Source organism: Symphalangus syndactylus, chromosome 4 (genome assembly GCF_028878055.3).
Source record: "Symphalangus syndactylus isolate Jambi chromosome 4, NHGRI_mSymSyn1-v2.1_pri, whole genome shotgun sequence".
Classification (NCBI taxonomy): Eukaryota; Metazoa; Chordata; class Mammalia; order Primates; family Hylobatidae; genus Symphalangus; species Symphalangus syndactylus.
In genome coordinates, this window is record NC_072426.2 from 98,855,658 (window position 1) to 98,877,750 (window position 22,093).

Below are 22,093 nucleotides of genomic sequence, written 5' to 3' on the forward strand. Positions count from 1 at the left end.
TGATGGTGCATGCCTGTAGTCCCAGTTACTCGGGAGGCTGAAGTGGGAAGATGGCTTGAGCCCCAGAGGCAGAGGCCGCAATGAGCCATAATCAAACCACTGCAATCCAGCCTGGGCAACTGAGCCAGACCTAGTCTCAAAAAAACAAAACAAAACCAAACAAAACAAAAAATGGCCAGGCATGGTGGCTCATGCCTGTAATCCAAGGCATGGGGCAGGTGGATCACTTCAGCCTTGAGAGGCTGGGGCACTTGAGCTCAGGTGTTCGAGACCAACCTGGCCAACAAAGTCAGGTCTCTACTGAAAATACTGAAAATACAAAAATTAGCCAGGCCTGGTGGCATGCGCCTGTGGTCCCAGCTACTCAGCAGGCTGAGGTGGGAAGATCGCCTGGGCCTGGGTAGATCGAGACCACAGTGAGCCATTATCATACCACTGCATTCTAGCCTGAGTGACAGAGTGAGAAACCCCTTCTCAAAAAAAAAAAAAAAAAAAGGCTGGGTGCAGTGGCCCATGCCTGTAATCCCAGCATTTTTTGATTGCTTGTGTCCAGGAGTTCAAGACCAGCCTGGGCAACTCACTCCAAAAAAGAAAATTAGCTGGGTGTGGTGGAGCGTGACTGTAGTTCCAGCTACTCAGGAAGCTGAGGTGAGAGGATCTCTCGAGCCTGCCAGTAGAGGCTTCAGTGAGCCATAATTGCACTAATGCACTCTGCCTAGGCAACAGAGAAAGACCCTGTCTCATTTAAAAAACTATATATATATATAGTTTTAAAAATGACTGGACGCAGTGGTTCATGCCTATAATCCCAACGCTTTGGGAGGATCACTTGATCTCAGGAGTTCAGGACCAGCCTGGGTAAAATAGCGAGGCCCTGTCTTGAAACTGCCTTTGCAAAAGAATTACAACTGAGGAAGTTATGACAGTGAAAGGGATCTGACCTAACAAACTCCACCTTGTTTCTAGCCTCACGGGTTGGCTATCTGCTCATTCCTGGGCATGGGCCAAGCTCACTTTGGAAGAAATTTATAGTTTAAATAATAGCCTTTCCCTAAAACTAAACTATTCTTGTAAAACTAATGAAAGGCCACCAAGTAAGGATGAGAGGAACTTGAATTCTAAATAATTACCAGCCATTATTCCAGAGATCATAAGATTTGCAACTTCTCCAATTACTCTTGAAGATAACATGGTAGAACCTAGGACTGGCCTTTTAAAATGTCTCTTCGGGTTTTTGCATTTCTGACAGCCTGATGGCCCCACCTGGACCTGCCAACCAGTCCTGTGACCCCACCCAGGAACTGACTCAGCATAAGAGGACAGCTTCGACTCCCTGTGATTTCATCTCTGAGCCAACCAATCAGTGCTCCCAACTCACTGGTCCCCTACCCACCAAATTATTAAAAATTCGAATCCCTGAATTCTCAGGGACACTTATTTGAATAATAATAAAACTCCAGTCTTTCATATAGCTGGCTCTGCATGAATTGAACTCTTTCTCTATTGCAATTAACCTGTCTTGATAAATTGGCTCTGTCTAGGCAGTGGACAAGGAGAACTCGATGGGCAGTTACAGTCTCTACAAAAAATTTTTTAAAAATTAGCCAGGTATGGTGGCATGTGGCTGTAGTCCCAGCTACTCAGGAGGCTAAGGCGGGAGGATAACTTGGGCCCAGGAGTTCTAGACTTCATTGAGCTATGATGGTACTGTACTCTAGCCTAGGCAACAGAGCAAGACCCTCTCTAAAAAAGTTTTTTTTTAATTAAATTTAATTTAAAAAATTAAAAATTTTATTTAGGCTGGGCATGGTGGCTTACGACTGTAATCCCAGCACTTTGGGAGGCTGAGGTGGGCGGATCACCTGAGGTCGGGAGTTCGAGACCAGCCTGACCAACATGGAGAAACCCCGTCTTTAGTAAAAATACAAAAAAAAAAATAAAAAAAATTAGCCGGGTGTGGTGGCGCATGCTTGTCATCCCATCTACTTGGGAGGCTGAGGCAGGAGAATCACTTGAACCCAGTAGGAGGAGGTTGCAGTGAGCCAAGATTGTGCCATTGCACTCCAGCCTGGGCAACAAGAGTGAAACTCTGTCTCAAAAAAATATATATATATTTAAAGAAACTTGCTGTTTTACTTAAATGTAATCAAAAGGGAAATTTTTATTATTTATTTATTTATTTACTTTTCTTGAGATGGAATTTCACTCTTGTTGCCCAGGCTGGAGTGCAATGGCTCCATCTCAGCTCACCGCAACCTCTGCCTCCCAGTTTCAAGCAATTCTCCTGCTTCAGCCTCCCGAGTAGCTGGGATTACAGGCATGTGCCACTATGCCCGGCTAATTTTGTATTTTTAGTAGAGACGAGGTTTCCCCATGTTGGTCAAGCTGGTCTCCAACTCCCGACCTCAGGTGATCTGCCTGCCTCAACCTCCCAAAATGCTGGGATTACAGGGGTGAGCCACTGTGCCTGGCCCAATAGGGAAATTTTATATCCATGTTATAAATAGAAAAACCACTGTCACTTGCCTTTACTGATTGAACTAAGCATATTAATATTCCAAATAAAAAATATTGTTTTGTGAATCATTTAGTATGATCTTGGGAACCATATTTTGGGAAACATTACTTCTCATTCAGCACTTTCTTCACCTAATACACTGGCCATTTGCTTGGCATACAAGAATTTCTAATTCTCCCTGTCCTTCCCCTTCTCAAGGGCTGAGATGCTGTGTCCTATGGAAAATGAAATTCCTTCAGTTCTATTAAAGGAAACTAAATATGACCTGAGAAGGACTCCATACTTCTATATGTAAGTCCTTGTGGATGAACTGCAACCTAATTTAATAGGTATACAAGATTGAAAACCTAACTTAGGAGTATGACCCTGTAACAATCGCTGAATCTTGTCCATTCCTGGTGGCCATACTTTAACCAGTCATACACTGATGAGTGCTCAAACTGTGTTCAAATAAGGCAAATGCTGAGCTGTAACCAATCCAGCTGTTTCTGCACCTCATTTCCGATTTCTGTCCATCACTTTACTTTTTTTATCTATAAATTTGTTCTGACCATGAGGCACCCCTGGAGTCACCCTGAATCTGCTGTGATTCTGGGGGCTGCCTGATACATCAATCGTTCATTGCTCAGTTAAACTCCTTTAATTCTGCTGAAGTTTTTCTTTTAACAGTCCTGGTTAATGTGAATTTATTTTCGGTCAGCTCAGAAGGCTCCAGCAGAGCCCCTGGGTGCCCCGGTGTGCCCTGGGCTGCTCCTGGGATGGGGCCTGTGGTTGTTCTCATTTCATTGCATTGCTTGGGTGCCCACCCCAGGGTGAGTCCACCATAACCTACCTCTGAGCACAGGCATTCAATTTTTTTTTTTTTTTTTTAAAGATGGAGTCTCATTCTGTCACCCAGTGCAATGGCTTGATCTTGGCTCACTGCAACCTCTGCCTCCCAGGTTCAAGCGATTCTCCCACTTCAGCCTCCTGAGTAGCTGGGATTACAAGTGTGCACCACCATGCATGGCTAATTTTTGTATTTTTTGGTAGAGACAGGGTTTCACCATGTTGGCCAGGCTGGTCTCGAACTCCTGACCTCTAGTGATTTGCCCACCTCGGCCTCCCAAAGTGCTGGGATTACAGACGTGAGACACTGCACCCGGCCAGCAGTCAATTTTTATTATTTGTAAATTTAACTACCCAGAAAACCAGGATAATGACTCAGGTGAACACTCAGACCCATCTGTAAAAGAAAAACACAATGAAACATTTTGTTATTATATACCATGCAATTGTTTCCAATTAGCCCAGGATTCATGTTGCATGTTATAGAACACAAAGTATCTCTAAACAGTCTAGAAAGACTTCTCGTACAATATACTGCATAATTATATCATTGCTGCTGATTTATAATTTTCATTATAAACAAGTTTGCTGAGAGGTTCATAACTCTGCCTTAGCTTTCATAAAGCGTCTTTTTGGCAGGTATGAGTGGAATTGGATGCAAATCTTCACTCTGAATTAAGTGAGAACTTGTTAAGTCACTCTATTTAGATCAAGGAGGGATTTTGATCAGTTTTTGGAGAGAGTACAGACGCTTTTTGGTCCTGTCACTTCCCATAACTATACACAGCTATTTTATCAGGAGAAACTGGTTCCCAGGGGTAAGCCCTGCTGAAAACTGGAGGGTGCCTCTCCTCTGGGATGCTGAGGGCAGAGCTGCCAGGTGACAGGTGGCTGGGAACCTGCTATCCTGCACTCTGCCTGGGGAGAGCTGAAGCCTGAGATGTGCCTCTGGCTCTTCCCTGCTCCCTGGCCAAGCTCACTGCAGTTCAGCGCTAGCACGGGGTGGTCTGAAATGTCAGCAGGCCTGGGTCTCTTGGCCACACACCCTCCAGACTCCCACATCTTTGGTCCTTGACTTCTGCAGAGTGTGGCTAGAAGGATTTTAGGGGCCCTTGTGAGAGGGACACATCATTCTCTGGCCAATCTGAGTGGCCAGTGTCCCCAAGTGACCAGTGACTGTGGTAAATAAAACACACTCCATCAGGCCAGGTGTGCTGGCTCACGCCTGTAATTCCAACACTTTGGGAGGCTGAGGCAGGAAGATTACTTGAGCTCAGGAGTTAGAGACCAGTCTGGGCAACATAGTGAGACCCCCGTCTCTACCAAAAAAAAAAAAAACACACACAAGCCAAGCGTGGTGGTAGGCACCTGTAGTACTCGGGAGGCTGAGGTGGGAGGATCACTTGAGCCCAGGAGGTAGAGGCTGCAGTGAGCCATGACTGTGCCACTGCACTCCAGCCTGGGTGACAGAGTGAGACCCTGTCTCAAAACAAAAACAAAGACAAAAACCACAGTCACTAATTTTGAAATATAAAGCCTAAGAATTTCATCCAGACTCTCTCAAAGAATGTTAGCCAGAAGTTTCTCTTGAGGGCTCCAGTGAAGCCCATGATAAAGTGGTTTTCTGCTTCCCTGGTGTGGGTGTGAAGGGGAGGCGCCCCTGGACACCTTTTGTTTTCGTTTATCCTTTTGAGCATTTTTGTTCCTCGGACACAGCAGCTCAATGGCTGCACAAGGGACAAGGGACAGCCGCAGCTCTGCTGAGGTCTGAGTCATTTTCTTGTTCATGTAGGAATAATTCCTCTACTTGTTAACACCCTGGCGATTCCTGCTTCTCCCTGCTCTGGACGCCGGAGTCCTAGGTGTTGCAGCAGCTGCAGTTTCCCGGGCTGGTGCCTTTCCTCATTCTGTTTCACCTGGAAAAACCCATTCCTGTTTTCAATTGCCAATCTCAGATTCAAAATGCCCATCTCCTCCTGTTTTTGAATCTCAGATTTTGAATCTCAGATTCAAAATGTCCACCTCCTCCCGTTTCTGCTACACCTTCCCTCACTCTGTGATCTACCCGCTGGGCTGTGTGCACCTCGAGAATAAGACCTGTGTCACCTCTGTCCTGGATCCCCCCCAAGGGGCTGAGTTTATCATTTGTTGAATTAAACCAAATGCATCCATTTTTGCTTACTTATTGTTTCCCCATTTGAACCTTAGTTTTGATCGTCACCACTCTGGACTTTCTATTCATTCATCTCTTCATTCACAGAACATGTATTGAGTGCTTTCCAAGGGTCAGGCACCGGTCTACGCACTGGGGAGGTTCCAGTGAACAAAACTCTGTCCCAGGTGTCAAGCAGACCCCAGTGCAAGGGGAGGGCTGAGTGGGAGTACAGGGCCCACTGTGGGAGGGGCTGCAGATCCACCGGGAGAAGGCAGGAGGCTTTCCAGGGCAGGCAGTGTCCAGGCTGAGACTCCTGGAAGCTGGAGTCTGGTCCCCAAGAGGTCCTGTGCCCTCCTGCTCTCCTCTCTCACCCTCCTGCTCTTCTTGGTCTTTTTCAGTGTCAATGACATTGGCAAGGTTTTGTCCTGGACCTTGTCCTCCTCCCCGGCTGGACTCTCACCTCGACGCAGGTGACTTCTCGCTGTGTCTCTAAGCCCCAGGCTTCTCCTATAAGGGCCAGGGGTACGTTCTAACAGCAGGCTGGATCCAGCCTCCTCCAGACGTTATGCTGTTTCCTCACAATTCAGCACATCTGAAACAGACTGTGGCATTTCTCTTCTGAGTTCTTGCTCCTGAGACATTCAGGTAGCCGTGGTTACCTTCCGGAGCCCGAGTCTGGAATCAGGTAGAAGGCACTGCCGCTGGCTTCTGTCTTTTTACACAACTCAGTACAAAGTCTACCTGAGCCATTTTCTCTCTACTCACAGACATTCCCTGGTGATAAACATAACTATACTGTTTGATTATTTGTCTCTGTCTTTTTTTGTTTGTTTTGTTTTTAGGGACAGGGTCTTGCACTGTCACCCAGGCTGGAGTGCAGTGGTGCCATTATAGCTCACTGTATCCTCCAACCCATGAGCTCAAGCCATTCTCCTATCTTAGCCTCCTGAGCAGCTGGGATCACAGGTGCATGCCACTACACCTGGCTAACATTTTAATTTTTTGTAGAGGTGGGAATCTCACTATGTTGCCCAGGCTGGTCTCAAACTTCTGGTGTCAGGTAATCCTCCCACCTCGTCATCCCAAAGCACTAGGATTATAGGCCTGAGCCACCACACCTGGCCTATTTGTCTCTGTTCTTAGGTAATGGTTTCTATCATGTTATATCAAGAAGTAACCTGCTTCTCAGAGATGGCCTGACAACTGCGTGGGGGTGCTGTGGCTGAGCCCTGTTGTCTGGATGCCAGTCATCTCTGGCAGTTTAGGGGAGTTGTTCAGATTATTCACCAAGTACTTCCAGCCCCCTGCATCTCCTGGGACATGATAGAATTGCATTTTGGACCCTCTTGTTGTTGGGTGGGGTGTGTCACTTGTTCTGGCCAATGAGTCCCACGTGGAAGGAAGTACTGTGTGTCCCTGGGCTGCGGCATTTAATTTGCATGCAAGAGCCTTCCAAGACTCCCTTTTCCATGGCGACTGGCAATGTCTGAGATGACAGCTGCTTCCCCAGCCTGGGTCCCAGAATGAGGAGACATGACACCGTGGCCCCAGCCAACCCATGATACACACAGAGCTTGAGTGAGAAATAAACCTTTGTTTTTATAAACCACTGAGGTTGGGGCTGTTTGCACCTGACTCGTGCGAAGTGAAGCTCTATTTAGCACCTTTTATATTTCAAGTAGGCATGAGTTTTTATAAGTAAATAGCTGACATATCCAATTCCATAAACATTGTAAATGAAATGCCCGAAAGCAATAGGTTTCTCTTCAAACAGTGGTTGAAAATATATGCACATCGATAGCACATTTTACACAAACCTAACCTGGGTGAAAGCAATGTGTGTTCCATACTCAATGAGTAAATAAGTTAGGTTTACTTAAGGGACCACACTGATTGTTAAGTTCGCCTTAAGCTCAAGACGCCTCTGCTGAGACACCACACTGACTTGACCTACTGAGCCAGCAGGGGGTGGCCGCCCCCAGCTCCATCGTCCCATGGTCACTCACTCTAATAATTCAGCACCCTGTTTCAACTGGTGTCACCTCTCTGATCTTTCATCTTTCTCTTACCCGTACCAATATGCCACTGCAGTTTCCAGTTAGAAGGGCCCCTTGCGGTCACATACCCAGAACAGAGGAAGGGAAACTTGTGTGGCCATCATTTAGGGGCAGAGGACAGATGCCTGGAATCTCGGCAAGGAGAGTCTTTGCAGATACTAACATGGACCAGGCCTCATCCCCTCAGCCTGGAGTGCGGCCCCGGCTGCCCGGGCGTCCCCCACCCTCGGGGCTTTGCTCAAATGCAGCCCCTTCTCCCAGCAAGGCCTCCCCTGACCCCCAGATTTAAAATTGCAACTGCTCCCTCACACTGCTTAAGGCTCTGCATCCCCTGCCTTGTGTCTCCTCCACGGCACCACAGCACTGTCTCCTGAGCACACACCGTATCATTTCCTAATTTATTATGGTTGTTTCTTTCCCTCCTTCCTAGAACATGAGCACTACAAAAGCAGGAAATTTTGTGGTTTTGTGTCTTGGACCCCAAGAGCCTGTCCAGGCTGTTGTCCAAAACAGTGCCTGGCACAAAAGAGACACTTAACAATTATTTGTTGAGGCCACATACGGTGGCTCATGCCTGTAATCCCAGCACTTTGGGAGGCTGAGGCAGGTGGATCACCTGAGGTCAGGAGTTCGAGACCAGTCTGGCCAACATGAGGAAACTCCATCTCTACTAAAAATACAAAAATTAGCCGGGTGTTGTGGCAGGTGCCTGTAATCCCAGCTACTCGGGAGGCTGAGGCAGGAGAATCGCTTGAACCCAGGAGGCAGAGGTTGTGGTGAGCCAAGATCACACCACTGCACTCCAGCCTAGGCAACAAGAGCGATACTCCATCTCAAAATAAATAAATAAATAAATAAATAAATAAATAAATAATAAATATTTGTTGAATGAATAAATAGGGTGGAGCCCACGCACTGGTGATTTTGATGGGCGCCCCAAGTTGTTCCAAGCAGAGCAGGGTGGAGAGCCAGTGCCCCACAGTCCCTCATTCACCTGCAGTGTGTGGAGTGCTTGCTCTTTTCTCGATTTGATCTAAGTGGCCAAGCATTTTCTGGTTTATTCCTGCCAAGCAGGGACAATATCCCTGCCACAGCCTTGGTAGAGCAAGAAGATGGAGTCTTTGGGAGGGAGCCCCTGAGGCTTCTCTCTATGTGCTCATGTTTTAAATGGACGCACATCAAAAAGAAACACAAATTGTGGTGATATGAAACAATTTTTAGTGACTTTTAAATTTGGCATTGAAAGTGGAGGACACTTTTCTTTTCTTGTGTTTTTTTTTTTGAGACAGAGTCTGCCTCTGTGGCCCAGTCTAGAGTGCAGTGGCGCAATCTCGGCTCACTGCAACCTCCGCCTCCTGGGTTCAAGCGATTCTCCTGCCTCAGCCTCCCAAGTAGCTGGGACTACAGGCATGTGCCACCACACACAGCTAATTTTCGTATTTTTAGTAGAGATGGGGTTTCACCATATTTGGCCAGTCTGGTTTCGAACTCCTGACATCGTGATCCACCCGCCTCAGTTTCCCAAAGGGCTGGGATTACAGGTGTGAGCCACCGTGCCCGGCTGTGGACACTTTTTCTCTCTAATTGCATCTCCGGAGCAGAGGTCTCCCTGGCTGCCCATGGCTGTCAGGGCAGCATCGGATGCCTATGGTGGCAGTGGTCTTGTTCTGAACCTTGGAGTAGCAACAGGGAGACACAATTTATCCTTTGCAAGAGAGGACAGACACATCACTGTTGGCAAGCACACAGACTCCTTGCTAAATTTTAATTTTAAAATTTATTTTATTTAAAGAGTACCATTTGCTGCAGAGTACAGTGGCTCATGCCTGTAATACCAGTACTTTGGGAGGCTGAGGCGAGCAGTTCACCTGAGGTCAGGAGTTCGAGACCATCCTGACCAGCATGGTGAAACCCCATCTCCACTAAAAATACAAAATTAGCCAGGCGTGGTGGTAGGCACCTGTAATCCCAGCTACTCGGGATGCTGAGGCAGGAGAATCACTTGAACTCAGGAGGCAGAGGTTTCAGTGAGCCGAGATCGTACCACTGCACTCCAGCCTGAGTGACAGAGTGAGACCCTGTCTCTAAATAAATAAATAGTACCATTTGCTAATAATTTTTTGCCTGATTATGTTACAGTGTTTATATATATATATGTATATATATATATATATATATGTAAATTTTTTTTTTTTTTTTTAGACAGAGTCTTGCTCTGTCGCCCAGGCTGGAGTGTAGTGGCATGATCTCAGATCACCTGCAACCTCTGGCTCCTGGGTTCAAGCAATTCTAGTGCCTCAGCCTCCCTGAGTAGCTGGGATTACAGGTGCGAGCCACCATGCTCAGCCTGAATCTCATTACTTTCTAAGTAATGTATTTGATTAGTGGATGGCTTGGTAATAATAATAATAACAATAATAACCACTATATTTTGAGCCCTTATATTGTGGTAAGATCTTCTCCTAACTCTTAACAACTATCAGAGGGAGTCATTGTTACTCCATTTTTTCAGAGAAGCACAAATAAGTTATTTGCTGAAAGTCACACAGTTATTTTAACCACGGGATCTAGGTTCAAACCAGGTCTTCTTACTTCAAAATCTGTGTTCCTAATTGCTCTACTCTTTCCGGATATGCTGTTGTCAATAGAGAACAGATTTGGGGCCGGATGCAGTGGCTCACACCTGTAATCCCAGCACTTCGGGAGGCCAAGGCTGGCAGATCACCTGAGGTCAGGAGCTTGAGACCAGCCTGACCAACATGGAGAAACCCCGTGTCTCCTAAATTCAAAATTAGCCGGGCACGGTGGCGCATGCCTGTAATCCCAGCTACTTGGGAGGCTGAGGCAGGAGAATCGCTTGAACCTGGGAGGCAGAGGTTGCGATGAGCCGAGATCACGCCATTGCACTCCAGCCTGGGCAACAAGAGCAAAACTCCGCCTCAAAAAAAAAAAAGAGAGAGAGAGAACAGACTTGGTTCTCTTCTTTTCCCTGGTCACAGAGGAGGAACTGCCCTTGTGGGACTATGCTACCGTTTCTGGGACTATGCTACCATTTGTAACCAATGGGCTGTGAGTGGAACTTCCAGGCTGTGGCATTTAAAAGCAAGTATGAGTTCTCTACTCTCTCTTTTTCCCTGTTGCAGTAGTTGGAAGCAATGATCAGAGATGGTGAAGTTATAAGATGAAAGGTGAGCTGGGTGCAGTGGCTCACGCCTGTAATCCCAGCGCTTTGGGAGGCTGAGGCAGGTGGATCACCTGAGGTCAGGAGTTCAAGACTAGCCTGGCCAACATGGTGAAACCCCATCTCTACCAAAAATACCAAAAAATTAGTCGGGCGTGGTGGCAGGTGTCTGTAATTCCAGCTACTTGGGAGGCTGAGGCAGGAGAATTGCTTGAACCTAGGAGGCAGAGGTTGCAGTGAGCCGAGATCATGCCATTGCACTTTAGCCTGGGTGACAGAACGAGACTCTATCTCAAAAAAAAAAAAAAAAAAAAAAAAAAATAGATGAAAGGTGCCTGGATCCCTTAGTCACCACATGGCAAATAGCGTCCTGGCCTGCACTGAACTTTGAATGAGCAAGATACAAACTTTTATGTGTTAAGCTGCTGAGAGTTCAAGCTCTGTTTGTTCTTGTGGTGTAGACTACCCCTCCTATGAAAGCTGAATATCAGTGTCTCCATTTATTATTATTATTTTTTCATGTTTATATAGTTTTATTTATTTATGTATTTTTTCTTCAACTTTTCTTTTTAGTTCAGGGGTACATGTGCAGGATATGCAGGGTTGTTATCTAGGTAAACGTGTGCCGTGGTGGTTTGCTGAATAAATCGTCCTATCACCTAGGTATTAAGCCCAGCATCCATTAGCTATTCCTCCTGATGCTCTCCCTCTTCCCAACCCCCATAGGTGCCCAGTGTGTATTGTTCCCCTCATGTGTCCGTGTTGTTCCCCTCATGTGTCCATGTGTTCTCATCATTCAGCTCCCACTTATAAGTGAGAACATGTGGTGTTTGGTTTTTTCTTCCTGCATTAGTTTGCTGCAGATAATGTCTTCTAATTCCATCCATGTCCCTGCAAAGGACATGATCTCATTCCTGTTTATGGCCGCAGTGCCTTCATTTATTTTCCTCTGGACTGGAGTTCTGCCCTCTAGGGCTGTACATAAGGATATGCCACATTGTCTTACTGTCAGATAATTGCCAGACTGTTTTATTTGCTATTGTCTTCTATGTGTTAGTCTTGTGGCATTGATTAGTTCTGATATCCTTAGCTGGTCAGATATTGTGTTTTTATATTTCTTTCTTTTTTTTTTGAGATGGAGTTTCACTCTTGTTGCCCAGGCTGGAGTGCAATGGCGCAATCTCGGCTCACTGCAACCTCTGCCTCCTGGGTTCAAGCAATTTTCCTGCCTCAGCCTCCCAAGTAGCTAGGATTACAGGCATTCGCCACCACCCCCAGCTAATTTTGTATTTTTAGTAGAGACAGGGTTTCTCCATGTTGGTCAGGCTGGTCTTAAACTCCCGACCTCAGGTGATCCACCTGCCTCAGCCTCCCAAAGTGCTGGGATTATAGGCGTAAGCCACCGCGCCTGGCTGTGTTTTATATTTCTTTGTTGTCATTGTATTTATTTATTTATCTATTTGTTTATTTATTTAGAGACAGGGTCTCATCTGCCGCCCAGTCTGGAGTGCAGTGGTGTGATCTCAGCTCACTTCAACCCCTGTCTCCCAGGCTCAAGGGATCCTCCCTCCTCAGCCTCCGGAGTAGCTGGGACTAGACTACAGGGCACGCCACCACACTCGTCTAATTTTTTTTGTAGAGACAGGGCCTCAGTATGTTGCCCAGGCTGGTTGTTAGCCCCTGGCCTCAAGCAATCCTCCTGCCTCGGCCTCTCAAAGAGCTGGGATTATAGGCATGAGCCACCATGCCCGGCCTATATTTGTTCTTTATCCTAGAAGCTCTAAGCACAAAGTTAGTTCTATAGCAGTGCTGGTGAATTATTCAATCTATATTATCCAGAAAAAAACTATTTGCAGCCGGGCACGGTGGCTCACACCTGTAATCCCTGCACTTTGGGAGGCCGAGGTGGATGGATCACCTGAGGTCAGGAGTTCGAGACCAGCCTGACCAACATGATGAAACCCCATCTCTACTAAAAACACAAAAAATTAGCTGGGCGTGGTGGTGTGTGCCTGTAATCCCAGCTACTCAGGAAGCTGAGGCAGGAGAATCACTTAAACCCAGGAGACGGGTTGCAGTGAGCCAAGATGGTGCCACTGTACTCCGACCTGGACAACAAGAGCAAAACCCCATCTCAAATAAAACAAAAAAACACAAAGCTATTTGCATTTACTCTGGTTTTAAAATGTTAATATTCAGTAGACTTTTAAGTTCAGTTGAAAACCGTATTCTATTTATAAGTCTAGGTAATTTTAGCAATTACTTTTAAGGAGTTTTAAAATAATAATTTGGTCCCATTTACTCATTCAGTTAAATGCCTTCAGTCATTTAAAACTTAATTTATAAAAGTAATATATTCAATTTCCTTTTAAAAGTACATACTTCAATACAAAAATTAGCCGGGCATGGTGGTGCGTGCCTGTAATCCCAGCTACTCAGGAGGCTGAGGCAGGAGAATCACTTGAACCCGGGAGTCAGAGGTTGCAGTGAGCTGAGATTGTGCCACTGCACTCCAGCCTGGGTGACAGAGTGAGACTCTGTCTCAAAAAAAAAAAAAAAAAGTACATACTTCAACTGTCTAACTGACAAATGCTCCCAAGTACTTAATTTTTATAAATCTAATAAATTAAACATATAGCGGTATGGTGAACCTAATTTCCCTGAAATCTTTCACTACTGTATATAAATTTAGTAAGGTTTTTACTTAAAACCCACAAATCAATTACTTGATGACACATTTTTGATACAAACACAAACTCACAGAACAGCTGAAAGTACAGTACAAAGAACTTTTTTTTTTTTTTTTTTTTGAGACGGAATCTCACTCTGGGCGGTGCATGTTGGCTCATTGCAGCCTCTGCCTCCCAAGTTCAAGTGATTCTCCTGCCTCAGCCTCCTGAGTAGCTAGGATTACGGGTGCCCGCCATCACACCCAGCTAATTTTTGTATTTTTAGTAGAGATGGGGGTTTCACCATGTTTCCTGGGCTGGTCTCGAACTCCTGGACTCAAGTGATCCTCCCACCTCGGCCTCCCAAAATGCTGGGATTACAGGTGTGAGCCACTGCGCCTGGCTTAGAAAGAACTTTTTATCTGAACCGTTTGAGAGGATTGCTAACCTAATACTCCATCACCTGTGAATATATAGTGTCTGTTTTCCTGGAAACAAGGACATTCTCCTGTATAACCACAACACAACCATTAAAATCAGGAGATTAACATGATACATTACTATCTTTAGATCCTAATACCACATCCAAGTTTTACCATTAGTCCTAACAACGCCCTGTACAGCAGGCAGATCCAGCTCAGAATCCCGTGTAGCATTTAGTTGTCATGTCTCTCCCTTCTCTTTCAGTCTGGAATAGTTCCTCAGCCTCATGTCCTTGATATTTTTGAAAGTTACAGGCCAATTATTTTGCAGAATATTTCTCACTTTGGGTATGTCTGATCCTTATGATCAGATTCAGATTATCCGTCGGGCAGAAAAATGACAGAAATGATGCCGTATTCTTTATTGCATCTTATCGACTGGTGCATGATTTCGGTTTTTCTCATTATTAATGATGTTGACTTAGATCATTTGATTAAGATGGTGTCTGTCAGTTCTTTCTGCTGTAAACTTAACTTTTATTCTCTTTTTAACTAATCAGTATTTTGCAAAGGTGTATTTCGAAGCCATGCAAATATCCCACTTTTACTAAAAATGCGAATAAAACTTTCAATTAATCTATGTTTGAGTTATAATCTACTACTATCATTATTTTGAATCTCATATTGTCTCTCATCAAGCTGGCTTGTTCCTTTTTTTTTGAAATGAAGTCTTGCTCTCTCACCCAGGCTGGAGTGCAGTGACATGATCTCGGCTCACTGCAACCTCTGCCTCCCAGTTCAAGCGATTCTCGTGCCTCAGCCTCCTGAGTAGCTGGGATTACAGATGCATGCCACTATGCCTGGCTAATTTTTGTATTTTCAGTAGAGACGGGGTTTCACCATGTTGGTCAGGCTGGTCTTCAACTCCTGACCTCAACTGATTTGCCCGCCTCAGCCTCTCAAAGTGCTGGGATTACAGGCATGAGCCACCGCTCCCAACTTGGCTTGTTCCTTTTGACATGCCCCCATAATTTTTTTTGTTTTTCAGTAATTGTGTGCTTTCTGGAAAAATAAGATGTTTCAGGTTTATATTGCACTTTGCCTGCCTTAACCCTGGAAGCATCCATTTATCCAAGGAGCTGTGGAAAATAGTATTTAAGGCCAAGACCTGTGCTCCAGGGAGGCCCATTGTTGTTGGAGTGATGCTGCTCCTGGGTCCCCTCAGTAACAGAAACAGAGAGTACCCTGGCTTCCATTGCCCTCAATATGTTTACTTATTTCATTTTTTCTTTTCTTTTTCTTTTCTTTTTTCTTTTTTTTAGGGCGGACGGAGTTTTGCTGTTGTTGCCCAGGCTGGAGTGCAATGGTGTGATCTCGGCTTACCACAACCTCCACCTCCTGGGTTCAAGCAGTTCTCCTGCCTTAGCCTCCTGAGTAGCTGGGATTACAGGTGCACCCCACCACGCCAGGCTAATTTTTGTATTTCTAGTAGAGATGGGGTTTCACCATGTTGGTCAGGCTGGTTTCAAACTCCTGACCTCAGGTGATCTGCCCGCCTTGGCTGCCCAAAGTGCTGGAGTTCCAGGCGTGAGCCACTGCGCCCAGCCATGTTTACTTATTTCATCCCCACCTATGCGTGTGATGAATCTCCCACCTGGGCTGCCACTGGCTTTTCCCTGTGTGCACTCTGACTCCATACTCTGAACCACCGCCGCATGGATCCTCTCCTCCCCTCTTTACCCTGCTTGGGATCTGACACTCTGAGCTGGGCCATGGCAGTTCCTCACTCTCCTTCTGCAGATACAGTAGATTTCCATTACTCATAGCAACTGCATTTGATAAGGTCACCACGGACACTGAATTAGTGAATACTGAACCATTGCACCTAGGGGAGAGCCTAGGGTTAGCTTCCTGAGAGCCTCTGGTCACAAGAGTTTTGTCAACTGATTAATATATGACTTTATTTTATGTGTATTTATGATTTTTTGGGTTTTGTTTTATTTTGTTTTATTTTTGGAGAAGCGGGGTCTTACTCTGCCCAGGCTAAAATGCAGTAGTGGCGCAATTATGGCTCACTGCTGCCTCAACCTCGCAGGCTCAAATGATTCTCCCACCTCAGCCTCCTGAGTAGCTGGGACCACAGGTGTGCACCACCATACCCAGCTAATTTTTAATTTTTTTTGTAGTGATGGAGTCTTTATGTTGCCCAGGCTGGTCCTGAACTCCTGGACTAAAGTAATCCTCTTGCCTTGGCCTCCCAAAGTGCTGGCATTACTGGCATAAGCCACTGCTCCCAGCTGTGTATTTCTGTTTAAAGATGCCTTATTAATAAATATTGTTGATTCATTAACATTGAATTAAGTCAACCACACCATAGCTCTTGCCTGAAGAAAGTTCATCTAACACATGTATTTTCTCCAGAAGGTGCATCACAGTCTTTCTGCACTCAGGATCGCTAGACAGCACTTCAGCTGTGCGTGTGGGAACCATTTTACACAGCACGATCCCCAAGAGAAAGGACAAAAATATGAAAAACCTGGCACTAAATGGACTGTGAAAAGGACATTTCTTCACAAAATGACAGTTGAAACAGGAAGTCAGAGTGTTGCCTTGTTCAGCCTCTGCTAGAAATGTGCTTGTTGGTTGACTCAAATTTTTTGCCGCTCTGTGCATGTTGGTGAATATCTGCAAAAGCATTGTGGGTCGGGCGCAGTGATTCTTGCCTATAATCTCAGCACTCTGAGAGGCCGAGGCAAGAGGATTGATTGAGGCCAGGGGTTCAAGACCAGCCTGGTCAATGTAGTAAGGTTTCATCTCTACAAAAAATAAAAAACTAGCTGGGCATGTTGGCATGAGCCTGTAATCCCTGCTTCTCTGGAGGCTGTTGAGGTAGAATCCCTTGAGCCCAGGAGTTTGAGGCTGCAGTGAGCTATGACTGCACCACTGCACTCCAGCCTGGGACACAGAGCAAGACCCTGTCTCAACAAATTAAAATAAATAAATAAATAGGGCATGGTGGCTTATGCCTGTAATCCCAACACTGTGGGAGGCTGAGGCAGGAGGATTGTTTAAGCCCTGGAGTCTGAGACTAGCTTGGACAACGTAATGAGACCTCTACTCTATAAAACATAAAAATAAAAAATAAAATAAATAGTAGCAAGTTTGAAAAATGCTTACCCAGTAAGCGAATTATTATATTATCTCACACAATTTTGGGGGTTATCGTCTCATATTATTTTTGAGGTTGCCTCATTGACTTGCACTGCTTGAGGTTGTAAAACTACCAAAGAAGTGGGCTACTGGTAGGATTCTTGCTGGTGATGCTGCCAGGCTGCTGGGAATCAGCGTGTACAGGAGCTGGCTTGCCCAGGCTCACAAGAGCTGGCTGTGCAATCTCTTCCAAGCTCTACATTCTGGGCCTACCTTCTGAGTAGTTTGAAACTGGCCATAGTGGGTATATTTACACCACAGAAATCTGCAAATGCCTCAAGTCAGGGCTTTTTCTTGGAGGAACTGATGGTTAAACCATAACCAGCACGCCATTGCCGTGAACTCTATTTATAGATGCTGCATCAATGACTTCATAACCCAAGAAGGGAACGCTCACACAGTCAGAGACCCTTCTAACCTCTCCTTGCACGAGTCTTCATGCCTTATATCACTTGTTTGGATACTGCATTTCTTTGGCTCTTAAGATATGTAACCCCAGCTCTAAAAGCTTAAATTTGATGGCTTCCTGCATGCTTCCTAGGACCACACAACTCTTACAGCTATAGAAATAAAATCTGACTGAGTCTAGGCCCTCTAAGCTTTGTTCAGTGACCTGAAGGTCACTCTATGTTCCACAGCCCCTACCCCCAACCTCCAAGCTAGCACGCATCCCCCTGCAGCACCCAGCGCCGGGTCCTCATGTAAACTTTCATCACCTCTTTTTTTCTGTTTAGGGTCCAGACAAGGGTTTCTTTTGCAGACAAGTCCACTGGCCTCCCAGCCTGGGGTGCAGGCACCCGTCTGCCCCGCCTGCAGGTCTCCTTGAGACGGGTAAGTCACTGCAGACCGTTCCTTCAACACCTGGCAGCAGCATGCGGACAAAGAACTCATGCTGTTGTGCTGAGCCTGGTGATTCAGGCTGTAAAACTGCAGGCCAAGTTGTTAAACCCAGATTCAGGTAGACAGCCAAGCAGGGCCAAGGCTGCCCTGCATCTGGGTTTTGGCAGACAGAGCAGTTTCCCCATCTGTGGGGGCCTTGGTGTGGCCTTTCCCTCCAGGAGGCAATGTCGGTATAATTTATTGGGCCATAATTGTTGAAAGGAGCAGTCCTTCAGGCCATTCATTCGGGCCAAAAATATTTCTTTATTGAGCGTTCCCAGTGTTCTCAGCCTTGTGCTATGCGGTGGGGGTGGGGTGTGTGTGTGTTGGGGGAGTCACGAAAGAGACCAAATCCCACTCGTTCTGCAGTAACGGAGTGGCAACGGCAAGCAGTGCTTGCTACACACCCTGCGCAGAGGCGGCAAGTCCTGCTGGAGAGTCTCAAAGGAAGAGCTCCTCCAGTGGCCCTGAATTTTGCCCGGTTTTGCAGAACGAGTGGGATTTAGTCCATGAAGAGTCCGGCAAGGGTACCTCCTCTGGGGAATCAAAGCACAGGATGGGTGGGGAAGGGCCCAGGCTCGCCCAGGGAGTGGTGAGTCCTATGTGTGGACGGGCAGGGCCCTGGAGAAGGTCTCCTGAGAGACAAGCTGGAGATGTGGCACGGGAGAGGACTCTTCAATGACAGGAGAGAGTTTGGAGTCCGTTCTGTAAGATACAAGGGACCTCACTGAAAGTTTTTGAGGAGAGAAGCGGCATGACCCGCTCCATGTCACGCGAAGGCAAGCTGGTGTTTCCACTCTCAACGCGAGAGGAGTTTTCCAAGAGGAGCATAGTGATGTGCCGCCGATATCAGGCCGGGGGGCGTGAATGAAGGACGAGGGTTGGGTGTGTGTTCAAGACCATCTCTTTTGTACTCACCGAGCTGTTTCCATTGTCCTGCTGCCACCATCTGTAGGAGATGTCAGAGATTGTAGCAATGATAATAGTAACCACAAAAACAATCAGTATAGGTGAATTGTATTAAGTAATCTCTATGTGCTAGGCCCTGAGCTAAATACACTACATGAATGATTGTGTAAAATACTTACATCAACCCTATGAAGTAGACATTATTATTTTCCCCATTTTACAGATGAGAAAAACCAAAGCACAGAGAAGTAAATGCACTTGTGCAATGTCACACAGCCAGGGAATGGAAAAAGGAAGGCAAGAACCCAGCATTGTCTGACTTCAGAGCCTGAGCTCTGTTCCCCTCCACTATAGCCCTTTCTGAGATGCAGCACTTCCTCTAGAACACACTCTCCAGTGTATCTGGGCAGGATGGGCAGTGGGAGGCTGGATGTCAACCTGGGGAGGTGGTTTAGTAAGGGGTTGGAGGACTGTGTCCAGAGGGTGCTGAAGAAGCCCTCGGGCTTGTCCACCCAGCCCTGGGGGTCCACTTACGTTACTTCCTTGGCTTCTACAGGTATTTGATGTTGAGACCCTATCAACACATGCTTCCCTGGCCAGGCACGGTGGCTCACGCCTGTAACCCCAGCACGTTGGGAGGCTGAGGCAGGCGGATCACCTGAGGTCAGAAGTTCGAGACCAGCCTGGCCAACATAGTGAAACCCCATCTCTACTAAAACTAAAAAAATTAGCCAGGCATTGTGGCAGGTGCCTGTAATCCCAGCTACTTGGGAGGCTGTGGCAGGAGAATTGCTTGAGCCTGGAGGCAGAGGTTGCAGTAGGCTGAGATTGTACCATTGCACTCCAGCCTGGGTGACAGAGCGAGACTCTGTCTCAAAACAAAAATAAAGCAAAACACATGCTTCCCTGACTACTCACAGGTGAAGTGAAGGTGGGAGGGATAAAGCAGATGGATCACAGCAACAAGATCCAGAAAGATCCAGTCAATTGATGAGCATCTAGTGAAAGTTTAATAGGAATAATGCGAAATCTTGTAATGGTCCATGAAATCACCACACTGTACTAGTGTGGACACAGGAGTATGGCTTAATACTAATGTGATGCCAAAAAAAAAAAAAGAAAGAAAAGGAAACAAACACTTGACTTTTGGTTGATGAAAATCTCAATATGAATCAACAGTATTATATGAATATCAAAAAAAAGCTGTGACTGGCACTTTGGGAGGCCGAGGTGGGAGGACACATGAGGTCAGGAGTTCGAGGCCAGCCTGGCCAACATGGCGAAACCCCGTCTCTACTAAAAATACAAAAATTAGCCAGGCGTGGTGGCGTGTGACTGTAGTCACAGCTACTTAGGAGGCTGAGGCAGGAGAATCACCTGAACCTGGGAGGTGGAGGTTGCAGTGAGCCAAGATGGCACCACTGTACTCCAGCCTGGGCAACAGAGTAAGACTCCATCTCAAAAAAAAAAAAAAAAAAAAGCTGTGGCTGCAGGCTATATTAATAGAATTATAAAGCAATTGTTTGGCTTCCACATAGAAGATATTCAAGGTGTGCTATGTAGCTCCCAGGAAGAGTATCTGTTAATTGCACAGAGTAGAGACGAAGGGAAGACAGACTTTGGCACAGGGTAGAGAAGCTGCTTGGAGGTGCCCAGATGAAATAGCAGAAAGAATAGCTGGCGGGAGCCAGTGTGCTCCTTGGAAACAGGAGTGTTCAGGCTCGAACAGGATGGCCGCTTGGCAGAAAGATGGAGTAGTGAGGGAACCATCGGAAGACGATTGGGCTCAAAGAACTTCACATCCATTTTGACCCTCACGCTCCATGATTCCATGTGCTAGAAGTCTCTTTGGGGAAAGGAAAGTGATAACCTCTGTGTGTCGTTTCAGGTGTGAGAGCTACACCTGCAGCATTAGTGCAGAAGTGAAGCCTCTGGAGAGCAAGCATTGGTTGACTGTGAAAGCACACGGGGGTATCTCCAAAAGCTGGGCGACCCCCCCTCAGTCTCACCGTCTGAGCACCCACCATGGCATTTCAGATGTGGAGAGGGCTGAGGGTGGGGCAGCGAGCCACCCCCTAGGTTTGTGGTTCCGCCAAACTTGAAACAGAGACATGGAAATGTAGGCTTTACCGAATTAAGTGACAGCCAGTCCGTATAAACAAATTGCCAGCTATGGGGAGTCCCCATGCAGCCACAAACCAAGGCTGGTAGTCTGCTCCCAGACAGGGCTCTGTAAGCTGGGTTAGCAATGGTTCCGTGGTACTGGATGCATATCATCGGGATGCACAGGGGCGATGCTCTGCCGTAGAAAGAATACAGGCTCCAGAATCAGGAAGCCTGGGTTCAAATCCCAATTCACTGCTTTTTTTTTTTTTTTTTTTTCTTACGACAGGTTCTCTCTCACTTTGTCACCCAGGCTGGAGTGCAGTGGCATGATCTCGGCTCGCTGCAGACTCAACCTCCTGGGCTCAAGCAATCCTCCTGCCTCAGTTCCCCAAGTAGCTGGGGCGATTCACGGCTTCTTGGCACCGTGTGGTCTAGAGCCATTTGCTTCCTCTCTTTGAGGCTCAGGTGACTCCTGTGTAAAATGAGGATAATCACATCTACATAAAAGCTAATATACATGAAGTGTTTATAATAGTAGGTGATCGACAGAAAGCAATCAAAGACCTAGTTTTCTTCACAAATATTTTTAAGACTGGACCTTTTTATAAAAAAAATTTTTTACATTGCCCAGGTTGGCCTTGAACTCCAGGCTCAAGTGATCCTCCCCCCTCAGCTTCCTGAGTAGCTGGGAGTACAGGTGCGCATCGCTGTGCCTGGCTCAGACATTTTCTTTCTTTCTTTCTTTCTTTCTTTCTTTCTTTCTTTCTTTCTTTCTTTCTTTCTTTCTTTCTTTCTTCTTTCTTTCCTTCCTTCCTTCCTTCCTTCCTTCCTTCCTTTCTTTCTTTCTTTCTTTCTTTCTTTCTTTCTTTCTTTCTTTCTTTCTTTCTTTCTTTCTTTCTTTCTTCTTTCTTTCTTTCTTCTTTTTAAATGGAGTTTCACTCTTGTTGCCCAGGCTGGAGTGCAATGGCGTGATCTTGGCTCACCGCAACCTCTGCCTCCCAGGTTCAAGTGATTCTCCTGCCTCAGCCTCCCAAGTAGCTGGGATTACCGGCATGCGCCACCACACCCAGCTAATTTTGTATTTTTAGTAGAGATGGGGTTTCTCCATGTTGATCAGGCTGGTCTCAAACTCCCGACATCAGGTGATTTGCCAGCCTCA